The following is a 16540-nucleotide window of genomic DNA, read 5'->3' as shown; positions in this document are numbered from 1 at the left end:
ATGCATTATTTGCGGTTGAATTGATAATATAATAATAATATAATAATAATAATATAGATGACATTTTGGCGGTAGCCTACCTGACTTTCTGCCTGTATTGTGTAAAGGCCCCCTAATCATGGACATCGGAAACCAAGTGGAATCTGTTTGGGAACATCAATATTAACATGTTTTTACAACTAAATATATTTAATTAATCTGTTGACAGCCCCTCTCTCTGCACGCTTGAGAAAGGAATGAAGGAAGAGAGAGAAGAGGCGATGGAAACACTGTGGTGAGATATTCTGTAGCTAAAGGTAATATGTCAGCCTATTAATTATAACAATATAAACTACAGGTGTTCCGGCACCTCCCAATTTACAAATGAAACACTGAATGTTGTGATAAGAAATGCTCTACACAGTAAAAAGTGTTTTACACTGTACTTTGGAGAAAGTTAAAGCAAACAGAGGCAGATCAACTCCTTGACATAATGGCCCACAGGAATGGGAAGAAAGCATGAACTCAGATATAATTAAAACGTTTATTGATTTCAACACCAAACTGCATGATGAGATCTGTGGAATTCACCATCATATATTTCTGATCAGGAAAAAAACTTTACACCCCATGCTGACACATCCATTATGATTACTTCATTTACATTATAGTCATTTGATAACTACTCAAAGTTATATAAACTTTTGAACCAGAAATAATACTTAAGTAGAGTACTTCCTTACTTGTGGTGAGGGTTGCAGACACCAGTTGACTTTGCCTTCCATTTTCCAGCACAGTGCAGACAGTGACAGAGTACTGAGTACCACCTTGCAGGTCAGAGAGAGTGATGCTGTGTGAAGATGTGGTAGTGATATGGGGTTCTGTCCCTGGACAGCTGTAGGATATCTGGTAATGATGTTGGGTTTGGTCCAATCCTGGTGGCTGGCTCCAGCTAATAGTAGCTGATGTGGTGTCTACTGAGTTAACAGTCAGCTGGTCTGGAGCTGGGGGTACTAAGGGAACATACATTAATGTCAGGGTTACAGTTTATCTCCAGAAATACACTACAGGAGGAAAAGTAGAAATGGCCAGCTTGCAATTCCTTTTGATTAGGAAAGAAATAAGCTAAAAAATAGAAGTCACACAACAACAAAAAATGGTTCTGCAATGTAGAAAATCCAAATAACAAGGTGTGGATACCAAAGGTTGTTTTCAATTTAAACTTATTTTAGAAGAAATAGGGGATTATTGTTAATGTTTCCGCTATATTAATGTATTATATTATATATATATAATTTAATATTAATATTAATTTAGCAAAGGTGCTACCAACAGGACCAAAAGATTATGAATATACATATAAATAAATTATAAATATAATATGCCTTGCATACATATTCTCCCCCCTTTTCATTTGGTTTGTCAACAATCTGAAAAATATTCTGTAATGTCAGTGGAAGATATTGTTTAAGATTAATACACATTTTATAATTACAATAAAGTTCATATATAGTTTCATAAGTATTCATCCCTTTTGTTTAGTCAAGTCTAAATTAGTTCAAGAGTAAAAGGTGGTTTAACAAATCACATAATAAGTTACATGGACTCACTCTGTGTGAAATAATAGGGGTTGACATGATTTTTGAATGACTTCCCCTTCCTCTGTCCCCCCATACATACTACATCTGTAAGGTCCCTCAGTCAAGTATTGAATTTCAACCACAGATTCAACTACAAAGACCAGGGATATTTTCAAAGCCTCATAAAGAAGGAAGTAATTGTTAGATGGGTAACAATAACAAATCACACATTGAATATCTCTTTAAGCATGTTCAAGTTAATAATGATGCTGTGGATGATGTACTAAACCACCCAGACAGAAAGACACAGTCGTCCTTCTGAACTGAGCTGCAGGACAGGAATGAAACTGCTCAGGGATGTTACCCTGAGGACATTGGTGATTTTAAAACAGTTACAGAATTCAATGGCTGTGATGGGAGAAAACTGGGGATAAATCAACAACATTGTAGTGACTCACAATAATGACATAAATGACAGAGTGAAAAGAATAATACAAATATACAGTGCCTTGCAAAAGTTTTCATCCCCCTTAGCCTTTTTCCTATTTTGTTGCATTACAACCTGTCATTTAAATGGATTGTTAGTTGGATTTAATGTAATGTACATCCACAAAATAGTCCAAATTGGTGAAGTGAAATGAAAAAACTAACTTGTTTCAAAAAATTCTAACAAATAAATAACGGAAAAGTATTGTGTGCATATGTATTCAACCCCTTTGCTATGAAGCCCCTAAATATGATCTGGTGCAACCAATTACCTTCAGAAGTCACATAATTAGTTAAATAAAGTCCACCTGTGTGCAATCTAAGTGTCACATGATCTGTCACATGATCTCAGTATATATACACCTGTTCTGAAAGGCCCCAGAGTCTGCAACACCACCAAGCAAGGGGCACCACCAAGCAAGTGACACCATGAAGACCAAGGAGCTCTCCAAACAGGTCAGGGACAAAGTTGTGGAGAAGTACTGATCAGGGATGGGTTATAAAAAAATATCCGAAACTTTGAACATCCAACGGAGCATCAATTAATCAATTTCTGTGTATGGGTGGTCCTCTGTAGCTCAGCTGGTAGAGCACGGCGCTTGTAACGCCAAGGTAGTGGGTTCAATCCCCGGGACCACCCATACACAAAAATGTATGCACGCATGACTGTAAGTTGCTTTGGATAACAGCGTCTGCTAAATGGCATATTATTTTTATATTTTATTTTTTAAAAATTTAAAGAATATGGCACCACAACAAACCTGCCAAGAGAGGGCCGGCCACCAAAACTCACGGACCAGGCAAGGAGGGCATTAATCAGAGAGGCAACAAAGAGACCAAAGATAACCCTGAAGGAGCTGCAAAGCTCCACAGAGGAGATTGGAGTATCTGTCCATAGGACCACTTTAAGCCGTACACTCCACAGAGCTGGGCTTTACGGAAGTGGCCAGAAAAAAGCCTTTGCTTAAAGAAAAAAAATAAGCAATCACGTTTGGTGTTCGCCAAAAGCCACGTGGGAGACTCCCCAAACATATGTAAGAAGGTACTCTGGTCAGATGAGACTAAAATTGAGCTTTCTGGCCATCAAGGAAAACGCTATGTCTGGCGCAAACCCAACACCTCTCATCACCCCGAGAACACCATCCCCACAGTGAAGCATGGTGGTGGCAGCATCATGCTGTGGGGATGTTTTTCTTCGGCAGGGACTGGGAAACTGGTCAGAATTGAAGGAATGATGGATGGCGCTAAATAAAGAGATATTCTTGAGGGAAACTGTTTCAGTCTTCCAGAGATTTGAGACTGGGATGGAGGTTCACCTTCCAGCAGGACAATGACCCTAAGCATAGTGCTAAAGTAACATTTAAGTGGTTTAAGGGGAAACATTTAAATGTCTTGGAATGGCCTAGTCAAAGCCCAGACCACCTCAATCCAATTGAGAATCTGTGGTATGACTTAAAGATTGCTGTACACCAGCGGAACCCATCCAACTTGAAGGAGCTGGAGCAGTTTTACCTTGAAGAATGGGCAAAAATCCAAGTGGCCAAGCTTATAGAGACATACCCCAAGAGACTTGCAGCTGTAATTGCTGCAAAAGATGGCTCTACAAAGAATTGACTTTGGTGGGGGGGTGAATAGTTATGCACGCTCAGGTTCTGTTTTTTGTCTTATTTCTTGTTTGTTTCACAATAAAAAACATTTTGCATCTTCAAAGTGGTAGGCATGTTGTGTAAATCAAATGATACAATCCCCCCCAAAAACTCAATTTAAATTCCAGGTTGTAAGGCAACAAAAATAGAAAAATGCCAAGGCGGTGTATACTTTCGCAAGCCACTGTACATAATACAAATATTCCAAAACATGCATCTTGTATGCAACGAGGCACAAAAGTCATACTGTAAAAAAAACGGCAAAGGAATATACTTTTTGGCCTAAATTGAAAGCCTTATCTTTGGGGCAAATCCAACACAACACATCACTGAGTAACTGCCTCCTTATTTTCCAGCATGGTGGAGGCTGCATCATGGAATGGGTATGCTTGACATCAACAAAGACTGGGGAGTTATTCTTGATGAAAAGAAACAGGATGGAGCTAAGCACAGGCAAACTAGAGGAAAACCTGCTTCAGTCTGCTTTGCAACAGACACTGGGAGACGAATGTCGATGAATATCCATGAATACTTTAAAAAAGAATAATGGGCAAATATTGCACAATACATGTGTGCAAAGCTCTTATGAGACATAACCAAGATGACTCACATCTCTAATCGCTGCCAAATGTATTTCTAACATGTATTTACTCAGGGGGGGGTGACTACTTATGTAATCAAGGTATAATAGTGATTTATTTTTCATTCATCTTAATTACATTTACATTTTAGTCATTTAGCAGACGCTCTTATCCAGAGCGACTTACAGTTAGTGCATACATTATATTTTTTTCATACCCCCTGTGGGAAACGAACCCACAACCCTGGCGTTGCAAACGCCATGCTCTATCAACTGAGTTACATCCCTGCCGGCCATTCCCTCCCCTACCCTGGACGACGCTGGGCCAATTGCACGCCGCCCCATGGGTCTCCCGGTCGCGGCCGGCTACGACAGAGCCTAAATATATATAATATTTCTTCAACTTTGACATAACAGACTATTTTGAGTAGATTGTTGCTAAAAGCAATGACAATTAAATACATTTGAATTCCAGGTTGTAACACAATAACATGTGAAAAAGGGGGGTGAATACTTATGCAAGGCACTTTAAATGAAAACAATGCAGTCATTACAAATTATCTCCATAATAAAAAGTGTTTTAAACTGTACATTGGATAAAGTTAAATCAAGCAGAATCATTTTTATAACTAGTCGAAGTTATATCAACTTTGACACCACAAATAAAACTTAATAAGTAGAGTACTTCCTTACCTGTGGTGAGGGTTGTAGACACCAGTTTACTTTGCTTTCCATTTTCCATCACAGTGCAGACAGTGACAGAGTACTGAGTACCACCTTGCAGGTCAGAGAGAGTGATGCTGTGTGAAGATGTGGTAGTGATGTGTGGTTCTGTTCCTGGACAGTGGTAGGAGATCTGGTAATGATGTTGGGTTTGGTCCAGTCCTGGTGGCTGGCTCCAGCTAACAGCAGCTGATGTGGTGTCCACTGAGTTAACAGTCAGCTGGTCTGGAGCAAGGATAACTAGTGGAAACACATTATTGTCAGTGCTACAGTTTAAATCCAATTGCAATTCCTTTTGATATGGTAAGAAATATCCTAAAGCAGAAGTTGCATAACAGAGGTTAGATTTGTAACGTAACAAACATTACAAGTTTCTGTTATATTCATTAAGCTAAACTGTTGCCGCCACGCAAAAAAAGAAGAATGTTAATGAAAAGAAAACTGTGACAAACAATAAAGACTTTCCAAAATGCTATATCTATTTTCAGAAATGTTGGTGAATGAGATTTTATTGTTTAAATAATCTATTAAAGAGAGTGTGTTTTTTCAAAATAAATTATGGCTTGTTGTATAATTAAGGTTGTTTAATGACAGACATATATTTGTTTAAAATCACTTCATGGTTTAATTTCAGAAAAACAAATATTAATGTTCTTTTTTTTGCAAAATTCTATATATTCACCTCTCTCAGAGAAATAAGTAGTACTGCTTGGTTTTGCAATGTCAAATGTAACAAATAACTACATTTTTAATAAAGAACTGTATAAACACACAGCATATACTGTACCAGTCAAAAGTTTGAACACACCTACTCATTCCAGGGTTTTTTCTTTAGTTTTACTATTTTCTACATTGTAGACATCAAAATTATGAAATAACACATATGGAATCATCTAGTAAGCAAACAAAATGTTAAACATATCAAAATATATTTTATATTTGAGATTCTTCAAATAGCCACGCTTTGCCTTGATGACAGCTTTGCACACTCTTGGCATTCTCTCAACCAGCTTCATGAGGTAGTCACCTGGAAAACATTTCAATTAACAGGTGTGCCTTCTTAAAAGTTAATTTGTGGAACTTCTTTCCTTCTTCCTTCAAAATTAATTTGAGCCAATCAGTTGTGTTGTGACAAGGTAGAGGGGGTGTACAGAAGATAGCCCTATTTGGTAAAAGACCAAGTCCATATTATGGCAAGAACAGTTTATATAAGCAAAGAGAAATGACAGTCCATCATTACTTTAAGACATGAATGTCAGTCAATGCGGAAAATGTCAAGAACTTTGAAAGTTTCTTCAAGTGCAGTCGCAAAAACCATCAAGCGCTATGATGAAACTGGCTCTCTTGAGGACCGCCACAGGAAAGGAAGACCCAGAGTTACCTCTGCTGCAGAGGAAAAGTTCATTAGATTTACCAGCCTTAGAAATCGGCAATTAACTGCACCATCCGCCGTGTCTTTGTGAGACGCAGAGTAGGTGAATGGATAATCTCAGCATGTGTGGTTCCCACCGTGAAGCATGGAGAATGAGGTGTGATGGTGTGGGGGTGCTTTGCTGGTGACACTCTCAGTGATTTATTTAGAATTCAAGCACACTTAACCAGCATGGCTACCACAGCATTCTGCAGCAATACGCCATCCCATCTGTTTTGGGCTTAGTGGAACTATCATTTGTTTTTCAACAGGACAATGACCCAATACACCTCCAGGCTGTGTAAATGCTATTTTACCAAGAAGGAGAGTGATGGAGTGCTGCATCAGATGACCTGGCCTCCACAATCACCCGACCTCAACCCAACTGAGATGGTTTGGAATGAGTAAAAAATAAAGAAAAACCCTGGAATGAGTAGGTGTGTCCAAACTTTTGACTGGAACTGTATTTCTCATCAAGGAAGATACTGTACATTTACGTCCCATTCCCATTCTGACACATCCATTATGTTTAGTTTAGTTTAGTTTTGATAACTACTCAATGTTCAATAAACTTTGAAACAAGACATACAGTAATACTTAAGTAGGGTACGTCCTTACCTGTGGTAAGGGTTGTTGACACCAGCTGACTTTTCTTTCCATTTTCCATCACAGTGCAGACAGTGACTGAGTATTCAGTATCACGTTGTAGGTCAGAGAGAGTAATGCTGTGTGAAGATGTGGTAGTGATGTGTGGTTCTGTTCCTGGACAGTGGTAGGAGATATGGTAATGATGTTGGGTTTGGTCGAATCCTGGTGGCTGGCTCCAACTGACAGCAGCTGATGTGGTGTCCACTGAGTCAACAGTCAGCTGGTCTGGAGCAGGGACTACTAAGAGAAAATACATTATTGTTAAGAGCCATTTTGATAACTATTCAACTTTTTGTCTGTAGCGTCCCAAACGGTTTGGGTGTTTACATGTCGGTTGTTATGCTCTAGGACTACCACAAGCTTCACAATAACTGTCTGAAGGTAACCCGTACCAAAAATAAATAAAAAGGAAGTATGGAAGCAGTTTAATCGCTAAAAAAGGGGATAAATATCGGTAAAAACATTATTGTTATTAATGTTTTGCAATTTCCTGAGCTTTCTTATATCTCTCAGATATACAGTAGGTCAGACACTTCAACACATACTTCCACAATGCTTAGACTCTAGTTAATTCAGATATTATTATTTTTTAAACGTTAATTGATTTCAGTACCAAACTGCATTATATGATCTGGGAAATTCACCATCATACAAAAACTGAATGTACTGTGTGTACAGTCACCTCCGAAATTACTGGAACCCTTGATAAAGATGAGCAAAATATGAAATTCCAAGCTATATTGTATGCTAAAGAAATTGGGGAAATTGTATTATTTTATGCAAAAACAATAGGGTAGAATGTCAACACCACCCCCACGTACCTTCGCAAGAAAACACTAGCCGGGCCATCCGGATCGAGTCTAACTTAAAGGTAAACAAACCACAATGCAAACAGTTGCTAGCTAGCGATATCATCAGTCACCACTACACAAAAACTGTGTATAATGTTCCTCAATGTATTTCTTATTTGTGTAGTTTCCTCTTGAAAATCCACATGATTTCAGGGAAGTGCAAAACTCCGTAAGCTTCCACACATTCCAAACATTAGAAGAAGCTGCATTTGCTAGCTAAGTGAAAGTTTGTTTTTTAAAAATACAACCAAATATAGCTAGCTCTCTCTCGCGCTCTCGCTTCTCCTTAATTTTGGAAGAAATGAATTTGTCCATAACTGTTCAACTATTGTCTTTCTTTCTCTTTGAGTCAACTACTCACCACATTTTATGCACTGCAGTGCTAGCTAGCTGTAGCTTATTTTTTCAGTACTAGATTCATTCTCTGTTCCTTTGATTGGGTCGACAACATGTCAGTTCATGCTGCAAGAGCTCTGATAAGTTGGAGGACATCCTCCGGAAGTTGTCATAATTACTGTGTAAGTCTATGGAAGGGGATGAGAACATGAGCCTCCTAGGTTTTGTATTGAAGTCAATGTACCAAGAGGAGGACAGAAGCTAGCTGTCATCCAGCTACACCATGGTGCTACCCTACAGAGTGCTGCTGAGGATACTGTAGACCTTCATTGCAAAACAATGTGTTTTAATCAATTATTTGGTGACGGATAACTAAATTTAATGTTTCACAATAGTTCTTTTTTTTATGAAATTCACTGAGGAGGATGGTCCTCCCCTTCCTTCTCTGAAGAGCCTCCACTGGTGTAACAAGATTTATCAGTCAACATCAATGATGAATGAACATGAATGAAAATACTCCAGCCCTGTTATTAGCATCTGGCCTTGTACCTGCCAGTAGTAGAAGTGCTGTGGCTTTAGCTCCAGATTGCCACACTGGAGCGTCAGGTAGAGGCAGTAAACATAACTCTTGCAGTTTGGTCACTTGATCCAGTCGGCCAAATGGTGGGCTCTCAATGGGGACGTAGACCAGCCCGTCAGATGAAGACCCCAGCCAAGGTGCGTCAGGGTGGATTACAAACCCACATTGCATGTAGTTCACGTTCTTGATGTGGTAGTACTCACGGACAGCAGCAGGCTCCACGGCCAGACCCCTCCTCATTGCTGCCGTCTGAGGGGTTCCTTATTCATTCAGTCTTCCAGGTTCTCCGCTGAGCTCTGCCCTCGGACGTGGCAGACTTCCCTAAAGCAGGAGGAGGTTAGGCGTGGCCTTCTTAGTTTATGCCAGTCCAGTGAGGTGCTCTGCTCCTTGGTAGCGCCTTCACTGGTGTGAGCCATATCCCAGGTGGTCTCCAACTATCTGACATACAGCTGCTCCCTCTCACTGCTCACTAACATGCAGTGTGATGGCTCCAGTCTGTAGTATCACTGCTCACTAACATGCAGTGTGATGGCTCCAGTCTGTAGTATCACTGCTCACTAACATGCAGTGTGATGGCTCCAGTCTGTAGTATCACTGCTCACTAACATGCAGTGTGATGGCTCCAGTCTGTAGTAGTATTGACTGTATCTACTACTAGGGAGCTGAAACTTCCCTGCAAATGGATCTTCCAGCAAGACAATGAACCCAAGCACACATCAAAATCAAAATGGTAATTGACCACAAAATCCACATTTTGCAATGGCCATCTCTTTCTCCGGACTTACTTGAACCTCATTGAAAACCTGTGGTTTGAATTGAAGAGGGCAGTCCATAATCGCAGAATGGTCTAAGATCCCTCGCAATGTGTTCTTCAATCTCATTAAACATAATAGAAAAAGGCTAATTTTTTATTACCTTCATTTAACTAGGCAAGTCAGTTAAGAACAAATTCGTATTTATTATTGTTTGGCCGGCCTACACCGGCCAAACCCGGACGATGCTGGGCCAATTGTGCGCCGCTCTATGGGACTCCAAATCACGTCCGGTTGTGATACAGCCTGGAATCGAACCAGGGGGTCTGTAGTGAAGCCTCAAGCACTGAGATGCAGTGCCTTAGACCGCTGCACCACTGTTATCCTCACAAGGAGAGGGTGCACAAAGTATTGAAAACAGGCGTGCAGATAATTTTTGCACTTATCTTTTAAAAAAATCTAATTGTTGGTAAGATACTGTACCTTTACATCCCATGCTGACACATCCATTATGATTAGTTCATTTACATTAGAGTCATTTTGATAACTAGTCAACGTTTAATGAAGTACAATAATATATTAATGTTCTACACAAAACCTAATACTTTACTACAGTACTTCCTTACTTGTTGTCGTGAGGGTTGTTAACACCAGTTGACTTTGCTTTCCATTTTCCAGCACAGTGCAGACAGTGACAGAGTATTCAGTAGCAGGTTTCAGGTCAGAGAGAGTGATGCTGTGTGAAGATGTGGTAGTTTTGTGTGGTTCTGTCCCTGGACAGCGGTAGGAGATCTGGTAATGATGTTGGGTTTGGTCCAATCCTGGTGGTTGGCTCCAGCTAACAGCAGCTGATGTGGTGTCCACTGAGTCAACATTCAGCTGGTCTGGAGCAGGAAGTACTAAGGGAACATCCATTATTGTCAGTGCTATAGTTTAACTCCAGAAATATATTACAGGAGGTCTGCAAATTCTTTTGAAAGAAATAAATTAATTAAACGCAGAAGTCACAACAGAAGTAGTCTTTGTAATGTAACAAAAATGAAGTGTTTCCGCTATATTCATTTAGCAACATCGCTTTGCCGCTGTTCAATTGTTTCCGCCACGCCGCAAAATATATAAATTAAACGTTTCTTTGGATTATAAATACTCCACAATAATAAGCGTTTTACACTGTACTTTGGATAAGGTTAAAGCAAGCAGAGGCAGTTCAACTCCTTTCCATACTGTAATGCAGGGGTTCCCAAACCTTTTTGGCCCACGACCACATTTTGATATCAAACAATTCTCTGGACCCCAACTATAGTAACTTGACAAGGAATGCCCACACGCATTTCAATATTACCTTTAGTTTAAACCTAAGAAATAAAAGGTGTACAGCCATGTACAAACAGTACAAATACAGGAAAATGATACAGCCCACTCAACATGTGGTAGAGTCGCATAGTACAGATCTGACTCTGGGTGATGACATCATCAAAGGGGAAAGGTCACGGTCAATGCCAATAATAACCATGCACACATGAATAGTAATCATACTATACTGCAGGTACAGTGGGGAGAACAAGTATTTGATACACTGCCGATTTTGCAGGTTTTCCTACTTACAAAGCATGTAGAGGTCTGTAATTTTTATCAAAGGTACACTTCAACTGTGAGAGACGGAATCTAAAACAAAAATCCAGAAAATCACATTGTATGATTTTAAGTAATTAATTTGCATTTTATTGCATGACATAAGTATTTGATCACCTACCAACCAGTAAGAATTCCGCTCTCACAGACCTGTTAGTTTTTCTTTAAGAAGCCCTCCTGTTCTCCACTCATTACCTGTATTAACTGCACCTGTTTGAACTCGTTACCTGTATAAAAGACACCTGTCCACACACTCAAACAGACTCCTACCTCTCCACAATGGCCAAGACCAGAGAGCTGTGTAAGGACATCAGGGATACAATTGTAGACCTGCACAAGGCTGGGATGGGCTACAGGACAATAGGCAAGCAGCTTGGTGAGAAGGCAACAACTGTTGGCGCAATTATTAGAAAATTGAAGAAGTTCAAGATGACGGTCAATCACCCTCGGTCTGGGGCTCCATGCAAGATCTCACCTCGTGGGGCATCAATGATCATGAGGAAGGTGAGGGATCAGCCCAGAACTACACGACCTGGTCAATGACCAGAGGAGCGCTGAACCACAGTCTCAAAGAAAACCATTAGTAACACACTACGCCGTCATGGATTAAAATCCTGCAGCGCACACAAGGTCCCCCTGCTCAAGCCAGCACATGTCCAGGCCCGTCTGAAGTTTGCCAATGACCATCTGGATGATCCAGAGGAGGAATGGAAGAAGGTTATGTGGTCTGATGAGACAGAAATAGAGCTTTTTGGTCTAAACTCCACCCGCCGTGTTTGGAGGAAGAAGAAGGATGAGTGCAACCCCAAGAACACCATCCCAACCGTGAAGCATGGAGGTGGAAACATCATTCTTTGGGGATGCTTTTCTGCAAAGGGGACAGGACGACTGCACCGTATTGAGGGGAGGATGGATGGGGCCATGTATCGCATGGTCTTGGCCAACAACCTCCTTCCCTCAGTAAGAGTATTGAAGATGGGTCGTGGCTGGGTCTTCCAGCATGACAACGACCCGAAATACACAGCCAGCACAACTAAGGAGTGGCACCGTAAGAAGCATCTCAAGGTCCTGGAGTGGCCTAGCCAGTCTCCAGACCTGAACCCAATAGAAAATCTTTGGAGGGGAGCTGAAAGTCCGTCTTGCCCAGCGACATCCCCGAAACCTGAAGGATCTGGAGAAGGTCTGAATGGAGGAGTGGGCCAAAATCCCTGCTGTAGTGTGTGCAAACCTGGTCAAGACCTACAGGAAACGTATGATCTCTGTAATTGCAAACAAAGGTTTCTGTACCAAATATTAAGTTCTGCTTTTCTGATGTATCAAATACTTATGTCATGCAATAAAATGAAAATGAATTACTTAAAAATCATACAATGTGATTTTCTGGATTTTTGTTTTAGATTCCGTCTCTCACAGTTGAAGTGTACCTATGATAAAAATTACAGACCTCTACATGCTTTGTAAGTAGGAAAACCTGCAAAATCGGCAGTGTATCAAATACTTGTTCTCCCCACTGTAAGTACAACACATATTCAATGTAATTATTTATATCAACCATTAACAAAAATATAGTTAAATAATAGCCAATGCTTACTTTTTTATTTGAGGCTATCGCAGTCAATTGCAAAACATTCTGTGCCTTGCAAAAGTATTCACCCCCCTTGGTGTTTTTCATATTTTGTTGCATTACAACCTGTAATTTAAATTGATTTTTATTTGGATTTCATGTATTGAAATAGCCCAAATCGGTGAAGTGAAATGAAAAAAATTACTTGTTTCAAACAATTCTAAAAAATAAATAACGGAAAAGTGGTGCGTGCATATGTATTCACCCCCTTTGCTATGAAGCCCCTAAATAAGATCTGGGGCAACCAATTACCTTCAGAAGTCACAAAATTAGTTAAATAAAGTCCACCTGTGTGCAATCTAAGTGTCACATGATCTGTCACTTGATTTCAGTATATATACACACACCTGTTCTGAAAGGCCCCAGAGTCTGCAACACCACTAAGCAAGGGGCACCACCAAGCAAGCGGCACCATGAACACCAAGGAGCTCTCCAAACAGGTCAGGGACAAAGTTGTGGAGAAGTACAGATCAGGGTTGGGTTATAAAAAAAATACCAGAAACTTTTAACATCCCACGGAGCACCATTAAATCCATTATTAAAAAATTGAAAGAATATGGCAACACTAGAAACCTGCCAAGAGAGGGCCACCCACCAAAACTCACGGACCGGGCAAGGAGGGCATTAATCAGAGAGGCAACAAAGAGACCAAAGATAACCCTGAAGGATCTGCAAAGCTCCACAGCGGAGATTGGAGTATCTGTTCATAGGACCATTTTAAGCCGTACACTCCACAGAGTTGGGCTTTACGGAAGAGTGGCCAGAAAAAAGCCATTGCTTAAAGAAAAAAATAAGCAAACACGTTTGGTGTTCGCCAAAGGGCATGTGGGAGACTCCCCAAACATATGGAAGAAGGTACTCTGGTCAGATGAGACTAAAATTGAGCTTTTTGGCCATCAAAGAAAACACTATGTCTGGCGCAAACCCAACACCTCTCATCACCCAGAGAACACCATCCCCACAGTGAAGCATGGTGGTGCCAGCATCATGCTGTGGGGATGTTTTTCATCAGCATGGACTGGGAAACTGGTCAGAATTGAAGGAATTATGGATGGTGCTAAATACAGGGAAATTCTTGAGGAAAACCTGTTTCAGTCTTCCAGAGCTTTGAGACTGGGATGGAGGTTCACCATCCAGCAGGACAATGACCCTAAGCATACTTCTAAAGCAACACTTGAGTGGTTTAAGGGGAAACATTTAAATGTCTTGGAATGGCCTAGTCAAAGCCCAGACCACCTCAATCCAATTGAGAATCTGTGGTATGACTTAAAGATTGCTGTACACCAGCGGAACCCATCCAACTTGAAGGAGCTGGAGCAGTTTTGCATTGAAGAATGGGTAAAAATCCCAGTGGCTAGATGTGCCAAGCTTATAGAGACATACCCCAAGTGTCTTGCAGCTGTAATTGCTGCAAAAGGTGGCTCTAAAAAGTATTGACTTTGGGGTGGGTGAATAGTTATGCATGCTCAAGTTTTCTGTTTTTTTGTCTTATTTCTTATTTGTTTCACAAGAAAAAATACTTTGCATCTTCAAAGTGGTAGGCATGTTGTGTAAATCAAATGATACAAACCACCCAAAAATCTATTGTAATTCCAGGATGTAAGGCAACATAATAGGAAAAATGCCAGGGGGGTGAATACTTTCACAAGCGACTGTAAGCTGGGGAGTTTTTGAGTCGTTCAGTCAGAGTTTCCTCTTGATTGCTAGATATAGCATAAATTATTTGTTTCACAGTGTTATCTGACAAAGGTATTGATGTGAGTTTCTGTGCCTCTGCCTCCCCTTACCATACAGTTTGTTTCCACCATATCAATTACGGCCGGTAATATCAAACTCTGCAGTTGTGTGTGGTGTCATAGTGTAGAGGGCCTAGTGTGGTGTCATAGTGTAGAGGGCCTAGTGTGGTGTCATAGTGTAGAGGGCCTAGTGTGGTGTCATAGTGTAGAGGGCCTAGTGTGGTGTCATAGTGTAGAGGGCCTGGTGTGGTGTCATAGTGTAGAGGGCCTAGTGTGGTGTCATAGTGTAGAGGGCCTAGTGTGGTGTCATAGTGTAGAGGGCCTAGTGTGGTGTCATAGTGTAGAGGGCCTAGTGTGGTGTCATAGTGTAGAGGGCCTAGTGTGGTGTCATAGTGTAGAGGGTCATTCACTGTGGGATTGAAGTGCAGCCTTTTTCCCACAAAGGGCTCTCTGGTTGAATTTTATCTTTTAGATTTGAATAATTTTCATTTATATTTTTAAGGTTAACCACATTACAATGCTTGAGATACAAAGATGGCATTATAAAATATATATATACCGTAAATATAATATATACAGTACAAGTCAAAAGTTTGGACACACCTACTCAATCCAGGATTTTTCTTTATTTTTACTATTTTCTACATTGTAGAATAATAGTGAAGACATCAAAAGTATGAAATAACACATATGGAATCATGTAGTAACCAAAAAAAGTGTTAAACAAATCCAAATATATGCTGCCTTGATGACAGCTTTGAAAACTCTTGGCACTTTTTCAACCAGCTTCACCTGGAATGCTTTTCCAACAGTCTTGAAGGAGTTCCCACATATTCTGAGCACTTGTTGGCTGCTTTTCCTTCACTCTGCAGTCCGACTCATCCCAAACCATCTCAATTGGGTTGAGGTCGGGGGATTGTGAAGACCAGGTCATCTGATGCAGCACTCCATCATGCTCCTTCTTGGTAAAATAGCCCTTACACAGCCTCCATATCTGTTATTTCATACTTTTGATGTCTTCACTATTATTCTACAATGTAGAAAATAGTGAAAAATTAATTAAAACCCTTGAATGAGTAGGTGTGTACAAACTTTTGACTGGTACTGTTTGACATAGAAACACTGGATTTTCGGTGGGTTTTATTAAATAATGTTTATTAATTATAAGATTATGTAAAATATTAATAAAAGTCCACCCATGAGGCCACTAGGTTATTTGACTACGAACTAAACATTTAAATATATCCCATTGAAGTCTATGGAGCTTTAATGCAAATGTAAAACAGTTATAGTTCAAAAGTATACATAGTATCAAAAATATGTATTTAAGCAATCGATTGTGAGTAATTCTGCACATTTTAAAGTTGTTTTGGTGTTGGTAGCTTTTAAGCTTTTGGCGCTACAGGTGGCAGCGGATAATAATAACTAGAAAAGTACATGTCCTAAACAAAATGTGTGCACTTATTAGCTTTCTTAATGGTTGATAGGATATGATAGCCTGAACATCTGAAAGTTGGTTTGGTTAATCTAGTTTGAACGGTTCAAGAGTTTCTATTAATGTTGGTGGGCTCTTTTATGCTAGAGTTTGCTAATTTAAATAGTTATAATTTATAACGTTTTTGAAAATGTTAATTGTTCTAATGTTTGGAGATGAAATGGTTAAAGAGCAGTAGCATGTAAAATATATACAGCCTGTATGTTTTGTTTCCAACCCATTAACACAGGGGAGAAAGTGCCAGTGAATTGTGCCTTAAAAGTTTGAACACATACCTTCATTTAAAACCTGGTTTTGATGTTGCTCTTCCCCTTGAGTCTTTTATATCAAAAAGGGCAACAGAAGAAGAAAAAATGTGAGGATCACGAAGGAGCAACATGTCTTCTATGACATCATCACTATGAAATCGTTTTCAGAACAAGTGGTATTTTATGGAGAAACAAACATTTTGTATAGTGGGATGCAAAAAATGTGCACTACT

Source organism: Coregonus clupeaformis, unplaced genomic scaffold (genome assembly GCF_020615455.1).
Source record: "Coregonus clupeaformis isolate EN_2021a unplaced genomic scaffold, ASM2061545v1 scaf0177, whole genome shotgun sequence".
Taxonomy (NCBI): domain Eukaryota; kingdom Metazoa; phylum Chordata; class Actinopteri; order Salmoniformes; family Salmonidae; genus Coregonus; species Coregonus clupeaformis.
Note: the sequence above shows the minus strand (reverse complement) of the source record.